Raw genomic sequence first — 19,650 nt, forward strand, 5'->3', positions numbered from 1 at the left:
GTATTTTTATTCACAGGAGAGGACATGTACCAAACTTTTTACAGAGCATTATCATGCTGAAGCAGTTTCTTGGCAAAGGTTATGGTAGGTGGTTTGCCATCGTCTCTTCAGCAGACAATCAGGGCAGGAACTTGGAATTTGGTCAGGGTGCCGGCAAAAGCTCACATACTCTTTGCAAAGGACAACAGAGGATCTTTAATGTCAACCAATTAATGCAGGCAGATGGGTCACCCAGGTTAACGTCCAGCCAAAGGACGACGGACTTATTGATGCCTCGCCATGTCTGCAAGACACCAGGATGGCAGTTGATAGCCGGGTCGAGATTGAAACCCAGGCAAGACAGCTCAGAGGTGAGTGTGTAAACCTCGAGGCTATCCTGCCAGCCCCTTTATTTGGATATACTAGCAGAGTACCCACCCTATGGGTGGGTCGAGTTTGCCCATTACTTGCTGAAAATGTATAATCTGTGTTTTGCAAGAAGAGTATAGATGTTTGCGTGGTGTGCGCCTTACAGGTTCGATATGGTCTAAATCTAAACTATGAAAGGCACGTTCCAACAATAGTTAGGATTTAAGGTAATGAAAGGGTCTAATCTCTCAAGCATGTAAAAAAGGTCTAAAAAGCCCTAAATGGGCAAGGGTCCAAGCTGTCTAATATGTCTGAAGGTATAAGGGGTATGATTGGTGCTAAGGAACTTAAGGGGTGAAAAGGTCTAAAAGGTCTGTGGGGTCTTCAGGTTATAGGGGTCTAAGTGGTATAAAGGTCTAAAGGGTGAAGGGGTGTAAAGGTGTCTAAAGTGTTGTAAGGATCTGAAAGGTAAAAGGGGTCTATAGGAGGCTTAAATGTTCTTTAACTTATTAGGGGGTCTTAAGGGTATTGGAGGACTTAAGTATCTAAATGGTCTTGCGGGTTTTAGGTGTGTTGGAGGGTTTTAAGTGGGTCGTATGGGTCTTTAGGTTCTTGGGGGGTCTTAAGTTTCTTGGGTATCTTAGGGGTCTTAATGGTCTAGGAATCTTGGGGTCTTAAGAGTCTTGAGGTATTGGGGGGTCTTAAAGGGTTTTAGCGTTTTAAGAGTCTTGGGGGACTCATTGGGTCTTTGGGTTTAATGGGGTATTAAGGTTCTATGGGGTCTTAAGGGTATTGGTGTCTTAGGGGTCGTGGGTGTCATGGGCATCTTAAAGGGACATAGGAGGTCTTAGGGGTTTTAAGGTTATTGAAGGTCTTGGGGGTCATGGGGCATCTTAGCGATCTTGGGGGTCTTCAGGGTCTTTATGGTCTTAAGGGTTCTTGAGGTTCTATATGGTCTTAGGTTCTTAAAGGCTTTTTGGGGTGTCAAGGGATCTAAAGGCATTGAGGTATAGATGGGTCAGGTATAGATGGGTCAAAGGTAAAGATGGGCCAGGAACTCGCATGGACGCATGCATGGCTCCTTTTTTATATAAGCTCTTTGTAATTCGTGTTTGCTGTGTATTGGACAATCATGAGTTATCGTTTGTTTAACCTTTTGGACAACATTTGCATACACTTACATCGTTAAATGTCAATTGCCTCCTAATATTTACTGTATATTGCAAGAAAAATAAATTGATGCATCTTCATGTCTTTTATGACATGAAAAGTTTTCAATGCATGTAAAAGTTTTCAATGAGCTTCGCACAATGTTGGAAAAAATAATATGCCTTCTACTATTCAGAAAGAAATACAGCTGGGGCATTTTGTCATTTTCTAGACCTTATCCCAGGCATAAAGTCCCACAAAATGGTTAAAAAACAAATGATTCCATCTTAATTTCATTACAGATAAATTTCAAGGGAATGTAAATTCAGGTTTGTGGCAAAATATTGCATGTATGTATTACTAATGCCGATGACAATCTATCTATAATTCCAGTAATCTCTGTGTGTGTGTGTGTGTGTGTATGCGACCGCTGTTTCTCGACAACTACCGGTCCGATATACTTGAAACTTGCCAGGTATATTGCTGGGGACCCGAGGATGTGCCTTTTCAAGGTTTCATATTAATCGGACAAGTAGTTACCGAGCTCTGGCGATTTCTTTACCAAACTCCGCAAGCCGTTCGCTTTGGACCAAACCATTTCATGTAAATAGAGGGGGGGATTGTCACCGTACTCGCAAGCCGTTCGCTTTGGACCAAACCATTTCATGTAAATAGAGGGGGGGGGATTGTCACCGTACTCGCAAGCCGTTCGCTTTGGACCAAACCATTTCATGTAAATAGAGGGGGGGGGATTGTCACCGTACTCGCAAGCCGTTCGCTTTGGACCAAACCATTTCATGTAAATAGAGGGGGGGGGGATATAATTTTAGATATATATATAGTACGGGCATGCCCTAGTGCCTATAATGATGGTAATACATATTTTTATACACAGAATCTAGGCTCGTGGTGGAGCAAAGTTGTTGGTAGTGAATGCATATTGGACCGGAATTCAGTTTAGCCTGCTGGTTGGATCATAGCTAAGACGTGGTTGTGGCACTGATGTAGAGCCTCTTGTCGGTTACGGATGAAGATTTTGCAGTTTGTTCAGGATGTGGGTGGTAACTCGCCTTTGTGAAAAAACCGTGACATCTTTAAAGTTCTTCAACTAATGCTATCAGATGGGCCACCCCAGTTTATCGTCCTTCCAAGCAATGGGGCTCACAATGATATTGCATGTATATATTATGTGAAAAAGTATGTGAAATATGTGAAATATGTCATGCTATATGTCCTGCACCAAGAGAAGTTTATAGTTTCTGAGTGACTGAAGGCAAATATATTATTATTAGATATCGAGAAAACAATTTTTTACGTCTTTCAGCAATTCAGTCTCTGTGCTTCCTGGCCCTATTTTATTTCATGACAAGTATATTGACGGTTCATTCAAAAAATTTCTTGGACTCCTCATTAATGAAGAAATGACATGGAAAATGCATGTAGTTACTTTATACAAATCCTTTTCTCAAAGTATTGGTGAAATAAATAAATAAAAATATTATTTTCCTAAATCAGTACGATACTATATTCCACCTTGATAATGTCTCGACTGAATTTCGGCACAGTTGTTAGGGCTAACTCCTTAAAATAACAGCTGGACAAAATATTGTTGTTACAAAAAAGAGATGAGAATTACATGCAGTGAAGGTTCACATGCACATTCAAATATTATTTTGATGATAATAAGGTTCTGAAAATAGAAGAACTTTACATTTTAAATTGAGGGTTACTAATGTCCAGCTGAATTGAAATGAGATGCCTCAAAAATTTGCTCAAATTTTTGTTAAAAATAGAAAATAGAAGAGCTATACATTTTTAATTGAGCGTAACTAATGTCCAGCCGAATCGAAATGAGATGCCCCAAAAATTTGCTGAAATTTTTGTTAAAAATGAAGTTCATGATTACCCAACAAGACAAGCTAATATGTACCAGTTAAAACAAACAACAACTTCCTTTGCAAACAAAACGATGATTATCCCCCGTTGGACTTGGTCCAAAACGGGGGCTTATGGATTGGGTCTCGCCTGTCCGTCCGTCCATCCGCAACCATATCTCTGAGATGTATGGTCCGATTTTGTTCACACTTGATAGAAATAATACATGATGGTATTGATATGCACCTCGTTTTTGTTTCACAATGCAATCAAAGGTGTCCGACTGGCGGCCATTTTAGTTGTAAACTAGAATGGCACTTCGACGTCACCATGTCGACCGATATGCCTCCGCCCACATTATTACATCATTATAATACTTGTATCAAGTTTGATTTAAATCCATTCAGCTGTACCCAAGTTAGCACATTTTTACCTGACATGACCACTGACCTTTGACCTATGGACCCCAAAATTTAATCAGTTCATGTTTACATCATTATACATACCTGTACCAAGTTTAATTTAAATCCCTTAGGCTGTTCACAATTTCTCACATTTTTACCTGACATGACCTCTGACCTTTGACCTCGGGACCCCCAAAATCTAATCAGTTAATCTTTACATCATTATACATATCTGTACCAAGTTTGAATTAAATCACTTCAGCCATTCTCGATTTATAGACCTATTACAGACTTTGACCTTTGACCCAAAAATCGAATCACTTAATCTTTACAACATTAAGCACACCTGTACCAAGTTTGAATTCGATAACTTCAGCCGTTCTCAAGTTATAGACCTATTACAGATTTGACCTTTGACCCCAAAATCTAATCACTTATTCTTTACATCATTATACATAAGTGTACCAAATTTGGTCAGAATCCCATCACTGGTTCACAAGTTATCGCGGTAACAGTATTTTTTACCTAACATGACCTCTGACCTTTGATCTTGTGACCCAAAATCTCATCAGTTCATATTTACCTCATTATACATACCTACACCAAGATTGACTAAGATCCCTTTAGCCGTTCTCAAGTTATCGCGGTAACAAAAACCTATCACGGAAGAATTGGTTGGGCAGATGGACGGACAGCCGGGCGGACACCCTGAAAACATAATGACTGGCGACTTCGTCCGCGGAGGCATACAAACCTGGTGTTGAACACGTCCTCGAATCTCTCGGATAAGTATTTACCAATGTTGTTCAAACTTGGCATACAGATAAAGGAATGATGGCTTACATATGCACGCCATTTTATTTTGAGATCAGACCCAATATGGCTGACTGGTGGCCATTTTGTTCCTTAAACATGTCCCCAACCATTTCTTGAAAATGCATGATCTGATTTTGTTCAAACTTGGCACAAGCATGGTAAATGATGGTATGGTATACATGGGCACCTCACTTAATTTCTCGATCTGATCAAAGATGGCCAACTGGTAGACTGGCGGCCATTTTATTTGTAAAAAAAAACCCCGATATTGAACACGTCTTAAACCATTTCTCGGACATGCATTTACCGATCTTGTTAAAACTTGCACACAGATAATGAATCACGGCTTGCATAGGCATGCCATCTTTTTTCGAGATCAGATCCAATATGGCCGACTGGTGGTCATTTTGTTACTTAAACATGTCTCCAAACATTTATTGAACATACATGGACCGATTTTTCTCAAACTTAGCAGAAAGACAATACATGAGAATATACATATACAGAAGATTTTGTTTTGTAATCCGACCAAAGATGGCCGACTGATGGCCTTTAACTCCAAACAACAAAATTACTAAAACATTATGACAACTCCAACTCCAAACAACAAAACTATGACATTTCATGTATTTTTCTTCTTGTTTATACTGGACCAAAGTTATGGAATTTTCTTTAAGTGAGCCTTTGGAAAAATATTGTTGCTTATTTCTTTAAACACAATCTTAAAAGTTTATTATATTAGAGAAATATATAACAAATTGATGAGGCATCACTGGTAATACATGAGCAATGAGTGATATTGTGATACGAATGTAAAAGTTTTGCATACCAACTGATTACTCCTCCTATACTCCTGTCCCCATTTGCGTTCCTTTCTGTTTTAGCTTTTTCTGTTTGGCTCCTGCTTGCCCATCTCCTTATTGTTCTCATTATGAGTATCTTAGTTTACAATGTCTCGCATTGTCCACAATTCCAAATCGACCGCAACCGCCAACTAAGTCCACAGACCCGAGAAAGTTTTAGGCCTGTTGCCTAAAACCTGTTTTAGCTGTTAAGCCTGTTACCTAAAGCCTGTTGCCTAAAGCCTGTTAGGCCTGTTAGGCCTGTTTTAGGCCTGTTGTTCCACTATTTCTTGGGACTGCAAAATTAACCGGGGAGAGGGGTGTAGGGAGTGCAGGTGGAGAGAGCACCGATGCTGTATTGTAAAAATTGTATTTCAAAATAAATTCATTCATAATATTGAAGTACATAACATTTTTCTGATTTCTATTTTTTACTGATTTAGTTTTGCAGAAGTGAGCCCAATGACGTGGTTTCAGCAAGATGGTGCAATCTCCCACACCACCAGAGTGTCCATGACTACTGTAAGGGCGTTCTTTCCAAAGCATGCCATTTCCAGAAACGGCGATATTCCATGGCCAGCGAGTCACCCCATTTGACTGCATGTGATTATTTCTTGTGGTCATATCTAAAGGACAAAGTGTATGTTAACCATCCACAAACTCTTCATGAACTTAAGGAAAACATCAGATCTGAAATCAATGATATTGACGTGGCCATGTTGCAGAACGTCATGAATTATAATTGGCGTCCAAGATTGGAGGAATGTGTCAAATGAAATGGTGCGCATCTCCTAGATGTTATTTTCCACAAATAAATGGCATGTTATGTACTTCACTTTCTTGTAAGAATTTGTTTTGAAATACAATTTTTTTATTTCCTTCACACCAATTTCAAAAATGACCATATTTCTGGCTCACCCTGTATTTACTTACCTCCGCTGCTGAAGGTGTAAAGAGGTTATGTTTTCACCCCTGAATGTCTGTTTGTTTGTCTGAGATCAGGATATGTCCAAAATTATGGACGGATTCAGACGAAATTTGGTGAACAGGTTGGGTTTGTGACAAGGACAAAGTGATTCGATTTTGGTTTTAAAGATCCTAATCTGCCTATCAATGGGATAGAAAAGGTAAAGTGTTCAACCTGGCAGGAGTATGTGCTCAACCAAGTGCCGTTCTATTCTGTCATGTATTTTTCCTTCGATGAAAATTAGTCATCGCAGGTTCCACGTGGCCCCCAAAAGTGGGATCGGCTTCGAGATCCTTCCATGGGCGGAGACTCCGAGGGGGTGGGGTTAATTACCCCTCCCCTCGGAGAGGGGCCAATGAGTGCTCCCTGAGTGGCCCTAGACTCTGCCCAATGGGGAGTTAATAAAACACACCGTGGGTGAAAGCTCTCGGTCTTGTCTTCTGGTGACCAGCTCTTGCAGAGCCTCACCCTGCTCAAAACCAACTCTTGGACTGGCCTTTCCCCCGAGACCTGCGTTTCGCAGGCCCTCTTGATTTCTGCACCCAGATGTGATTCCCGTGGCACTCTTGTACTGCAGATATCTCGGTGAGGTTTCCAGCTATTTCTGGTCTGCTGCGGTGACAAAGCCAGGGGATCGTGGGATGGACAAAGCAATTCAAGGCTGCACAGCGGCCCATCTCAATAACAAAATCAGGAGCGAGCAAGGCCCGCTCGCCCCTTCCCCCGGGTTATTTTGTGTCCCATCTTCTCCCTTTATCTGTCCTGTCACCCATGTGAGCGAGAGGCCTTAAGATTAAATAAATAAGCTTGTTGTTAGCACTGTGGGTGCGAGGGTTAATTTTTATGATTTTGCTTCAGTTTGTTTCACCGGTCGTGTTCTTTTCCCTTCTCCCCCACCCATATTTATTTATTGTGAATAACCATTTGTTAATGAGAACCTGTTTTGTGGTCACTGAGGGAATGGGGACTCTGTAGCATGTTAGTTAATTCGGCATGTGAATCTGCAAGTGAGGAATTGGAAGCAACGTGATAAGGCGCCACTTAGTTAAAAACCAAACTGCTCTTCGGCATTGCTTTGCCATATTTGGGAGGGCAGCTTTGGAACCACTGACTGGTAGCAAATTAGGGGTGAATGTGGCAACCCATCGCTCCCTATATACCTGGTGGCCAATTGGCTGTTGGAATCCAGCGACCGTAACATATGTTATATAACAACATGTATGTATGTATGCAAGGTGAAATGAAAGCTCTTGTGCAAAACCTAACTGGTGATATTTTGAATGGTTTCCATCAACATGTGTTATCAAACAAATTGTCAACTTGGTGCTTCGCGTGTGGGAAGTTGTGTAAGGAGTATGTATGCCACCCTTCGAAGAGGATCCACTTGTGGACGTTAAATATCTCGCAGTCTTTCGAAAAGCCTCGGCCATTGTGTGCCAGCACCCTGGCCAAATTCTAAATGACTGCCCCAATCAGCCGATGGTATTCCACCAGGTGCAGAGCCACACCATCAACAATTATGCAAATGAGCAGTCAGGTGCTGCCTATATACATGAATAAATGAATTAATCAATCAACATTAGCCCGACTTTCCAATGCATCTGCACAAACTTTCCGAAGTCCTATAGAATCTGCAACATGTTGTGACAAAGAGTTGTGCAATCACATCTTGGCACAACCCTTATCTGATGACAATCTCATTATTGCCATGAACATTTATCTGTCTTTGATCACATTTCTTCCAGGCTTCTATTCAGTAATCCCTTTCTTGAAAGAACAGCTAATCTCAATGTAAAAAAAACATGTCTGGTACACAGTGTGATGAGATACTCCACATAAGTAAAGCACCTGGTGCTTCTTTTCTCTGGTGGTACATGTTCGCACTTCAATTAAAGGCCTTGGACATTAAAGGCAGGAAAGTGAAATCCATGTTTCTCACAGGAAAGCTGGCAGTCAATGTTTTTTCAGCATTTTTTGTGCATCAATGCCATCCATCTTCCTGCATGAGAGTGAAGCACCTCATGAAAACCACAGCAACCATAATCTGTTTTAGAGTCTTACAAGTGTGAGACTTAGCCGATGCGTGTCTTTCAAAATGATGGATGAATGCTAACGATGCCTTGCGCACATGCGTTGTGTGTTCGCGTTTTCAGTGACTCGGTTCTGCTCGCCGGGCACGTTTAACCTGCCTGAAACCAGTAATTCGAATGGTCTTTTAAACATAATTTTCAGCATTTATATGAGAGGAGTGGCAAGAATCAAAATAGGTGGACTTTACAGATCGTATGCTCTCCTTCCTGAAGAGTAGGCAAGCTATAGCTGGCATCATGGCCAAATTACAAATTCCTGCCCTAACTAGTTGAATGTCAGGCCTGGCCAGCCGGTTCATGGAAACTTGGGCGAAGCTTCCCCCCGGCTGGTGTGATAATGGTGGCCGTTAAAGAAGAAGAAGTGGCAATTTCCAAATGGTTAACCATAATAATTGTTCCGTTCAAAAATGCAAATCGGCTTCATGGGAATACTGCATAGGAAATATGGGAACTATCCGTGGATGAGAGGTTATGAGGTTGTACCATTTCTTGCTCGTTTAAGCGAGTGGCGGCAGAGGGTACAACACGCACACACACACACACACACACACACACACACACACACACACACACACACACACACACACACACACACGGATGGATAGTTCTCCTGTGACCCCGGAGCCAAACAAAAAATATATACAGTATTTATGACGACACTCACTCCCACCCATCCCCTCCTCCCGAACATGCTTAATAATAAATATCCTCATTATAAACTTACCCTGTGCATTCACAAGCCCCACATATGATCTTCCCATTGGTGTTAAAAAGCAAAAAATAAACCACATATGGTGTCTCTGTCTAGGACGTCTACTTGAAGGTTGATAACGACGGCGCTGACTTTCCAATTTAAGACGTCCATAAAATAAATCCCCAAGCCTACCATATTCACACGAGATAATCTTACAAGTTGAAAGTCCACTCACTAGCAGCGATGGTCGAAGGATCGGGTAGAATGCGCCCGTCTACGAACCCTCAGTTCTCACACTTTGGGCCTTCCTTGGGAGCATGTGGTACAGGGAGCGGCACGCTATCAGCATTTTGGGCGAGTTAAAAAGGTTATTCAACTCTTTCGTTATGCATAGGCACACCCCATTCTCGCAGGTATGTTTCCAAGTATTTGGCTTATTTTAGAAGCTTTGTGAGCCATTTTAGGTGACAATCCTTATCTGGTACACATAATATAATTTTTGGATTTGTGGTCTACAATATCCAAGTGGTTATTAAAGGCAAGAAAAGCCAAAGTCTAAAACTGCACTGAGGTTTTATACAATTCAAATCAGGCTTTGGCCTAAAGTACTGACGAGTGTTAGGGTCTTTTTGCCAATTAGTAATTGTAATGTAAGTAAGTGCAGTTTGTCTGACATTACCGATGGATCTTGCTTAATCAGGTGTGTGTTTTAGTTTAGATATTCAATTAGAATGGCGCCGAGAAGCATGTGCCACAGGAAGCAGGTGTAAAAACTATAATATCTTGGTACATGTCCGTTATTGTCCCCTTCCTTTGGGGGGGGGGGGGGAAGATCTACCGCATACAAGGGTACTACTGCAGGTGGGAGAGAATGAGGAGAGAGAGGGGACGAAGGGCAGAGGGGGGGGGGGGTAGGGACAGTGGGAACAGAGGGTACAGTGGTGAGAGAGAGAGAGAGAGAGAGAGACATGTGCCACCATGTAGCTGACGATGGTTGGAAATGTTCACATTGGAGCAATGTGGTGGCCGGTTGGTTTTTCACAGAGCCAGTCTGAGGAACCACTCGGAAGAGCTTCCACTTGCTGAAACTGCCATCTGAGCCACAGAGCCACCTCGAGGAAGAGGGCGCAGGAATCTCCCCCTTCTGCCATTTTCTTTGTTCAATCACCTTGTTTCTTCTTCCCACCCACGCCCCTACTTTCTCCCTCCTGCTCTGTCATTTCTTTGTCCTGCTTCCTTGGCTTGGTGCATGGCAAACTCTGGTCACGTTAATACTCAAAACTGCTCATTATAAGCCCATTCACTTGTGTTGGAATTTATTCGCACCTGGTTTGTGGCCTCGTTAAATGATCATATTCCCAATTAGCATGAAATGACGCATTCATTTTTTCATCTAGTGTGGCATCACCACTGATGCTACTTGTCAGTGAAATCCACAAATTACAAATTCCTATCGGCATAATGTAGGTCAATCAACAACTGTTTGGCCATCTGTGCTCAAAGAGCTCTGTTGATCAGATCATTGATTGTCAATCAGCCACTGGTCATGTGACAATACAATGGACCAACGGGTAGCTTTGGTGTTGCAGTGAAGCTGAGCAATTTTTTTCTTCCGACAGGAAACCTAAAGGTGGAATCTGTACTTCAATAATTACACAAGATAACTGTCAGGTTGGGAATGAGCTTCTTCATCATCTATTCCCTCATGTTTATCTCTTTATCCCTGCAAGTTCCACTTTGAGGTTTGAAGTGAATATACAAATCATTTCCTGATAAGAAAAGCTGGATCAAGTTCCCTTTCAACTTAAGCATCATTGGCTCTACCTGTTCTGACTTGGAAAGAAGGCCCACGAATAAATTGTGTGATACTGATGCACAGATAAATAATGAAGAGTACTGCAGTTTGAAAACCAATCTGAATGAGGTGAGGATTTGTCTAAGTCAGGGGTCAGGAACCTTTTTGACTGGGAGAGCCATAAAAGCCAAATATTTCTAAATATATTTCATTGAGAGCCATATAGTATTTTTAACGTATAATAAATTAAATATGTCTTACTTTTAATGCGACTTCTGGTGCTGCATGGTTTTGCTGATGGCCTTGTAGTCTGGTTCATACGTGGTGAGGTTGAGCTTCATGCAGGCGTTGAGGCTTCCATCAGTTAAACGTGAGCGTAGGTTGGTCTTAATGTTCCTCATATGCGAGAATGACTGCTCACATGCATATGTAGAGCCAAACATGGTCAATACGGCAATACTCACACGCTGCATTGTGTGGTATGTCACAGGAAGCTCGTTCCAAGTTTTAAGAATCAGCTGGTCTTCAGGTTGAAGATTTTTCATTTCTGTCCACTTGTGTTCCCTCGCCAGCTCTGCTCGCTGTCGCGCAAGACTTTCCAACTCTCCATTAAGTGACTTGAACTTACTCATCCACATGTCTGATGCCTTCAGGTCAGCAACTTCCAGCTCAAAGTCTCCGATAGAGACCCCGGGGATGCATGTCAGGTCGATTTTGTCCACTGCACACTCATGTGGATGAGTGATGAACTTGAAAAGACCAGTGCGCGCACGAAATTCTCCAAAACGTGCTTTGAATGACTGCAGGAGATTGGACGTAAAGCCAGCTAGCTGCTGGAGATCCAGATGTTGAGTGGAGTCACTTGCTAAGCATGCATCTCTAAATTGTTGCAGTCTTTCAAAGTGCAGAAGACGACCTGTTTCAATGTCCCTGAGAAAGACTTCCAGCTTGCTTTCAAATGCAAACACTGCTTGTTGAAGGGATGAGATTGTATTTCCAATACCTTGCATTTTCACATTGAGCTGGTTCAGATGGCCAGTTATGTCCACGAGATAGTGAAACTGCAGGAGCCAGTCAGTGTTGTCTAGCTCAGGATGCTTGACGCCTTTCATTTCAAGAAAAGTCCGGATTTCACTCAGGCAAGCTGCAAAACGGCTGAGCACCTTCCCCCTTGACAACCAACGCACGTTGCTGTGTAAAAGCAGACCGGGATAATGATTCCCAACTTCTTCTAACAGAGCTTTAAACTGGCGATCATTTAAAGCTCGGGCAACAATAAAGTTGACCACTCGAATGACCAGCGACATCACCTCACCAAGCTCCTGGCCACACGTCTGAGTGCAAAGCGCCTCCTGGTGCAGGATGCAATGAAAACTTAGGATGGCTCTCTTTTCATGTTCACGGAGAAGCGCTACAAATCCTTTGTTCTTCCCCAACATACAGGGTGCACCATCAGTACAGACAGAAATAAGTTTATCCATCGGTATTTTTTTTCTTTAGCAAACTCCATGAAAGACGTGAATAAATCCTCTCCTCTTGTTGTCCCTTTCATTGGCAAAACAGCCAAGCTTTCCTCACGCAGTGTGTCACCTGCAGCATACCTGGCAATTATACTGCACTGAGATAGATGGCTAACGTCTGTTGACTCATCTAACGCGAGAGAAAAGTATGTCCCGGCGTTTATGTCCTTAATTTGTGTTTCCTCGACTTGATTTGCCATCATGATGCTACGATCGTGCACAGTTCTTGCTGACAGGGGCATGTCTTTTATTCGTTTGATTATCTTGTCTTTATTTGGGAAGTCATCAAACAGTTCATTGGCCACATCAAGCATGAATGTTTTGGCATACTCGCCATCTGTGAATGGCTTTCCATTCCTTACTATTGCCAAAGCACCCGCAAAGCTAGCGGAATTCCCCCTTGCTTGGTCCACACACGTAGTTGCTGCTGACTCGTCTGCACTCTCCGCTGTAGCTCCTCGCATGCCCTTTTCCTGCTGTCCCCCGCTGGATATTTCGATGCAAATGAAGCATGGTGCGTATCGAAGTGCCGCTTTATATTTGACCGTTTCATCGATGCAATTTTATCATTGCATATTAGACATACCGCAGATCCTGCTCTCTCACCAAATGCAAATTCCTCTGTCCACGCAGCCTGGAATGCACGGTAATCATCGTCTTTTTTTCTTTTCGCCATCTTTTCCGTTACAAGGGTTGAAGCGGATAAACTAGTTGGCTATCTGATAAAATTGATTTCTTCACCTTTACAATGACGCGGACATGCTCGCGAGCCATTGGTTCCCGACCCGACCCACGGGTGACCCGTGACCCGTGAAATTTATCTTCAAAACTAATTTCTGTTTACTTTAAAATGACACAGTATTATTAAGAAATATCACAAGTATTTTAAAATCAGTTCCAAACTGATTTTTTTTTTTTTTTCAACTCAAAATTGTCTGGGAGCCATATGCCGTCACCGGAAGAGCCATATATGGCTCGCGAGCCATAGGTTCCCGACCGCTGGTCTAAGTGATGATGAGCAGCACCGATCAGCATTGATAACCTCCTTGTAAATGATAATGCATTCAAAACAACAATAAAATCAATTAACCACAATTTTTTTTTTTTTTTTTTTGTATACTGAATCGAGGCTCGTGAAAGAGCTAACATTTATTTCACAAACAAATCAACCAGACAAACAAAATATACAAAAAGAGGGAGCGGAAGACAAGATGGGGAGAGAAGGGGAAGCACACAACCACAACATTTGAGAGCAGGGAGAAGTGGGGGAGGGAGAGGGCTTGGGGGGAGGAGGTGTGGGAAGGGGGGGGGGGGAGAGGTATAAAACACAAGGGGACCGAAATTAGCGGGGGTAGAAAAGATCAAGGTTTTGGATGGGGGAGGATAAGAGATGGTGGTGAACAACTGTTTTAAAGACCTGGAGGGTGGAGTGGGATTGAAGAGAGTGAGGGAGTTTGTTCCAGAGGCGGGAGAAAAGAGGAATGAAGGAGTGAAGGTGAGCAGAGAGTCTTGATTTCGGCAGTTTCACCATAAGAGGGTTGCAGGCAGATCTTGTGCGACCTGTAGGAATATTTGCGGGACAGAGCCCAGAGAGAGCTGGGGGGGGGGGGGGGGCAAGGCCAGAGAGGAGTCGGTAGAAGACGGAAAGACCACCAACCTGCCTGCGGTGAGTGAGTGAAAGGCCCTTGGAGTTAGCTTCATCGCGGGAGATTCCAATGATTCTGAACGCAAATGCTTTTATGTAAAAATGTAAAATGCTTTTACATTTAGCTTCTGAATGTGAACCAGTATATGTCAGCTTTCGTCAATTAGACAAATACTCAAATCATTTTATGAGCATGTGTCTGGAAAGATCCCAAGTGTGATTTGAAGTACCGTAATAATAAATATCGTCACAATGGGAATACATGTAAATTGGGCAAGTTATGTAAAAAGAATAGGACCACCGGTCCTGAAGCTCACCTGGACCAGGAGCAACAGTCACTCAAACCCACCACAGACCCCTCAGATATTTTTCATGCTGTGAAGAAACTTTGGTACATCATGGGCAATGAAGGTCGTTATCAAGTTTCATTGTAATTTGTGTGTAGTTTCAGAGAAAAGAGAAGATAGCTATTTTGGGGGTGTCAAAAACCCACCCCCGTAGGTCCCCTTAATGAGCGCAGACTTTGATACGGTGAATACGTGTCATTACGCATCAGATATGATGCTTGCGGCCAAGTTTAATAAAAATCGTGTGTTTAGTTTCGGAGAAGACAGGAAATACATATTTTGGGGGGTCAAACCCCCTCACCCCATATTCCTCCTGAATGAGTGCAGATTTTGATGCAGTTCAATGCATCTTCGTTTGGCATCAGACATGAAGCTTGCCACCAAGTTTAATCAAAATCACGTGTTTTGTTTCGGAGAAGAGAGCAAATACCTATATATTTGGGGGGTCACCCCCCCCCCCCCGCCCCCATACACACCTTTAATGAGTGCAGATTTTGATGCAGTCAATGCATCTTCGTTAGGCATCAGACATGAAGCTGGCCACCAAGTTTCATAAAAATCATGTGTTTTGTGTTTGAGAAGAGACCAAATACCTATTTTGGGGGATCAACCCACCCCCCACCCCCCATACACCCCCTTAATGAGTGCAGATTTTGATGCAGTCAATGCACCTTCGTTAGGCATCACACATGAAGCTTGTGTCCATGTTTAATCAAAACAATGTGTGTAGTTTCAGAGAAGAGAGCAAATACCTATTTTCGGGGGGACGACACCTCTGTAGACCCCCTTAATGAGCGCCGATTTTGATTTGGTCAAAGAATGATTGAAGTGTTTTACAGACTCACTCACACACTGAGTGACTTATCGCTGGCTGAAAACGTATCACTGGCTCCATCGCATAAGCTCACCAGACTAAAGCACAGTGGAGCTAAAAAGAAACTTCGTAAATCAATGGGAAATAATTTATGACGAGTGACGCAATAACCTTTTGAAAATGAAAAGCCTTCTGCTCAATGGATAAATTGCCAAACGTAGTTATCAGGATAATGGCTAGATCAGGATAACTTGATAATTTAGGATAACGGTTAGATTTAGTACTCATCATTTAAATCAAATAAGTTGCGATAAATATATAACAGTCACAGCAAAAGTAAAACAATAAGAATGACCCGATTGTGGTCAAAACCTGCGACACAATGTATATATATATATATACACATACACACACATTCGCCTCTGTCCAGTCGACTCCCTCATCCGTGCTGTTGAAGGTATTATACACTTTATCTCCGAGGGTCTTCACAGTTTGGTTCAATATCAATTACGAGTCTGACAGACAGCTGGGTCTCGTTTCAAGCAACTAGTTCACCCACTTCATACAGGAGCGACAGAAAGGGTAATGCTATTATCACAGGAAAAGGTACATAGATTACAGTAGATCTCGGCTCGGGCCTCAATAACATCTAAGGTGTATTCCGTTACCAAATTTCTGCCGTGGTGTGGTAATAAACCTTTTCTTCATAAAAACCTATACGTGGTCATTCGAGGTACAGTCCTTTGCCATAAAGCGTGACTGAATTGGCTTTAAAAATCTACTAACGGGCCGATTGGGAAACACACATTTAACGCACATATAGCGCCGTTCAAAAATTACGTAACGATATTTTTTAAGGGAGGCGTGTACGAGCTTGATTAAATCTTACTATTAATGTAACACTCGACCCAAACAAAGCCAATGGAAATCTGATGCAAGAAAGCAGGACAATGTATAATCCGCAGAGGCCGTACACAGACCTCTGCTGATTAGGCCCACCAGGAAACAAGATGGGGGTTATATAATTTTGTCTCAGCACTATGGTGAGTGGAGTCGAGTGATAGATGTGGGTGTGGTCCGGCAGCTGTCTGACCAATGCGCGTACATTTAAAAAAATCGACCTCCAACAAGAACCCCAACAACAACAACAGCAACGCAAAGCTCTTGTAGACCTGTGACATGTTTCAGGTAACAAGAATGACCTCACTGTGGTCACAACCTGCTACAAAATCGGGTAAAAGGCAAAATGAGAAAAAGCACTCTTAAAAGGTGAACAGCACGATTGGGAAATACACACTTAATGAGCTATTAAAAGATTAACTCGATACCTCGTATCCATGTCAGCCTCCACCACGGTTATATCAGAACAAGCTGATTCGTCACATGTTCACGTGCCAGTTTATTTCAAGTGCCATATTGCTTATCCTTATTCGTGCCAGTCAAGGTCACACAGGTGACAGGATACTCAGTGATAAAAAGTGCTTTTCTGGTTCTTAATCAACATCCCGGCTTTCCTGCCTCCCAACGATTATCCAATATCCATTTCTAAACGACACAGCATCACCACCTAATACTGCCACCAAGTCATCAAGAGTTTTCCTTTGGAATGGGTTTCTTGAGATGGAAAAGCTTATCAAAGTGATGCAACTCGTTTTTTCTCCATTTTTCTCACCCTAATAGTTTATTTGAAGAAAGGAAACAGAAAATTATGTCTATCTAGTCGTCCTACATATACGCACAAGTGGTTGCAAGTGCCTAAAGGAAGGAAGGAAGAAGAAGAACCACCTTTAGACGCCATTTTTCCCCGCAGAGCAGCGGTTGGCCTTTTTCGGGCCTTTTTGAAGCAATGATCCCCATGATCCCCTTTTTGAAGCAATGTTTTATGGCTGGATGCCCTTCCTGCCGCCAAACCTGTGAGTTGCCTCCTGCGACACACAGGGAATTACCAGTGAACTGGTACTCAATTTGCTGACCTTGGAAGGATGACAGGCTGAGTCAACCCCCCGGCATTAATTCAACGATCGACCAGGATTTGAACCCAGGATCCTAGGATCCCAAGCCGACACCCTAACCGCTAAGCCAACACCAGGCTTCAAGTGCCTAAAGGAAAGAATAATATACTTTGAGTTAAGTCCCATTGTTGTCAAGGCAAAAACATCTTGTAAACTGTATTTTGTGGATGTTGCCCAACTACAGCACATTCTGCGAACACTGGCAATCTCAATCAACAGCTGTCAACACACGAGTAAAAGCCAAGTAACTAAGGATGAAAGCTGAGTATTATGGGGTGATGGAGAAAAAAAAGCATTGTGATTTGTGAATGTATCTTGGACATATGTTTAATTATGAATTGTTCCACTGAGGCTTCATGGTAAATGCTGCTGATGCAGTCACTCAGCAAGGCATTTATTATTTGGCAAGATGCTGGTGATAACTTGCCCAGCCTTTATCAAAAGACACCGAGGAATGTTTTAACATCCATCAGCTAATGTTAGGTGACAGGTCCCCAGCTTAACATCAATCTGAGTGACAGCAGAGTCATTAATGCAACATCCTGCGTGCAAAGCATCAGTCTGACAATTTATAGCAGGGTCGAGAATTGAACAGCCAAAAGGCAAGTGTGCTATCTCTGCACCATCCTGGTTGAGACAAAAGAATGATAAAAAGGTGTGTATATATATATATATATATATATATATATTAGGCCTGGGCGATTATGGAAAAACCTATATCACGATAATGGACCTCATTATAACAATACTATCATGATATTATAAATAATGTAATTAGCGCCTTGATAATCATGTTGGGAATGAAACGGAAAACCAAATACTGCATTGGAGTCATCAGCAGGAACCCAAAGAGGTAAAAAGCAAAGATGGAGTCATCAGGAGAAACCTGGATAGGATTCGGGTTTCCGCTGATACTCCTCTACTCTCAAACCCATCCAGGCGCAGCCAAGTGAACCTTCCAGAAAATTTTCTGTAAGAATTCACTTCTCCTAAGACAGAGAGGTAAAGAAAGAGAGAAATAAAGAAAAAGCAAGATTTAGAGTGAATAAAGAGAAATATGAAAAAGTAGAAAGAAATGTGAAAGGAACAAAGATGTTGGGAAGAACACGGACAGATAGATTTCAGCAGTTCTTCCTCAGGATAAAACGCAGCAACAGTTATAAGCTACCAGAAGTCCATAGAATAGCATAGAATAACAATCCACATAAAAACAAACGGATTAATAGCCACAGTTATGTGGGTTCATACTCTTTATTTCATAATTCTGTTGCAATTTGTTTAAAGTCAAACATCATTTTACCTGGGCGAATCACTTTGCTCCTTTGCCGAGTGACTGGACGAGCAGTTTGCAAAGCAGTTGATATGGAACATCTGGCTTGTAAATGTAAGTAAATGTAAAATAAATGGAAACAATATGGAACGACCCAGACTCTTCCTTTATCTGGCCGTCTGACCAAACTGAGCAACCAGGCAAGAAGGACCTTGGTCTGCGAGAGGATCAAGAACCCAATGACCACTCTGACAGAACTACATTGGTAGATGCCTGGAGCTTGCAAAAATGCATGTGAAAGACTCTGAGACCATGAGGTAAAATATTCTGTGGTCTAATGAGATGGAAATTGAACTCTTTGGCCTGAATGAAAAGCGCTACCTCTGGCGAAACCCAAGCACAGCTCATCAGCCATCTAACACCACCCCTACCGTGAATAATGGTGGTGGTAGCATCATGCTATGGGGATGCTTTTCAATGGCAGGGATTGGGAGACTTGAAAGGATAGAGGGAACAATGAATGGAGCCAAATACAGACAAATCCTTGAGGAGAACATGCTTCGGAATACAAAAGAACTTAGACTTTGGCCAAGATTTACGTTCCAACAGGACAATGACCCCAAGCATACAACCAAAGGAATGGCTTCAGAACAAGAACATGAAAGTACTTGAGTGGCCCAGCCAAATCCCAGACTTGAATCCCATTGAGAATCTGTGGAAAGACTTGAATTGAATATTTCTGTTCACCAATGCTCCCCATCCAACCTGACATAGCTTGAGCAAGAATGGTGGAAAAGGAAGAATGAGAGAAACCCCCCAAATCCAGATGTGCAAAGCTGATACAGACATACCCAAGAAGATGCGAAGCTGTGATCACTGCCATAGGCGCGAAGTATTGGCTTGGTGCTGAATACTTATGGAAATTAGATAGTTCTGTATTTCATTTTCAATGAATTTCTAATATTTTCTGAAAACTCTTGAAAATCCTCTCTATCTCTTTGCTGATGACTCCACTCTCTGCCGCTCCATTCCTCATCCCTCAGATCGGCAGTCTGCAGCCTC

The 19,650-nt window shown here is 42.3% G+C and overlaps 1 protein-coding gene across 5 annotated transcripts in view; it reads right to left on the reverse strand.

The window, feature by feature from the left end:
- The window catches only part of LOC137425066 (uncharacterized), a 769,181-nt gene that overhangs the window by 3,070 nt on the left and 746,461 nt on the right, over positions 1 to 19,650 (reverse strand). The gene's annotated exons all lie outside the window — the stretch shown is intronic.

Source organism: Myxine glutinosa, chromosome 4, assembly GCF_964187855.1.
Source record: "Myxine glutinosa chromosome 4, kmMyxGlut1.1, whole genome shotgun sequence".
Lineage (NCBI taxonomy): Eukaryota > Metazoa > Chordata > Myxini > Myxiniformes > Myxinidae > Myxine > Myxine glutinosa.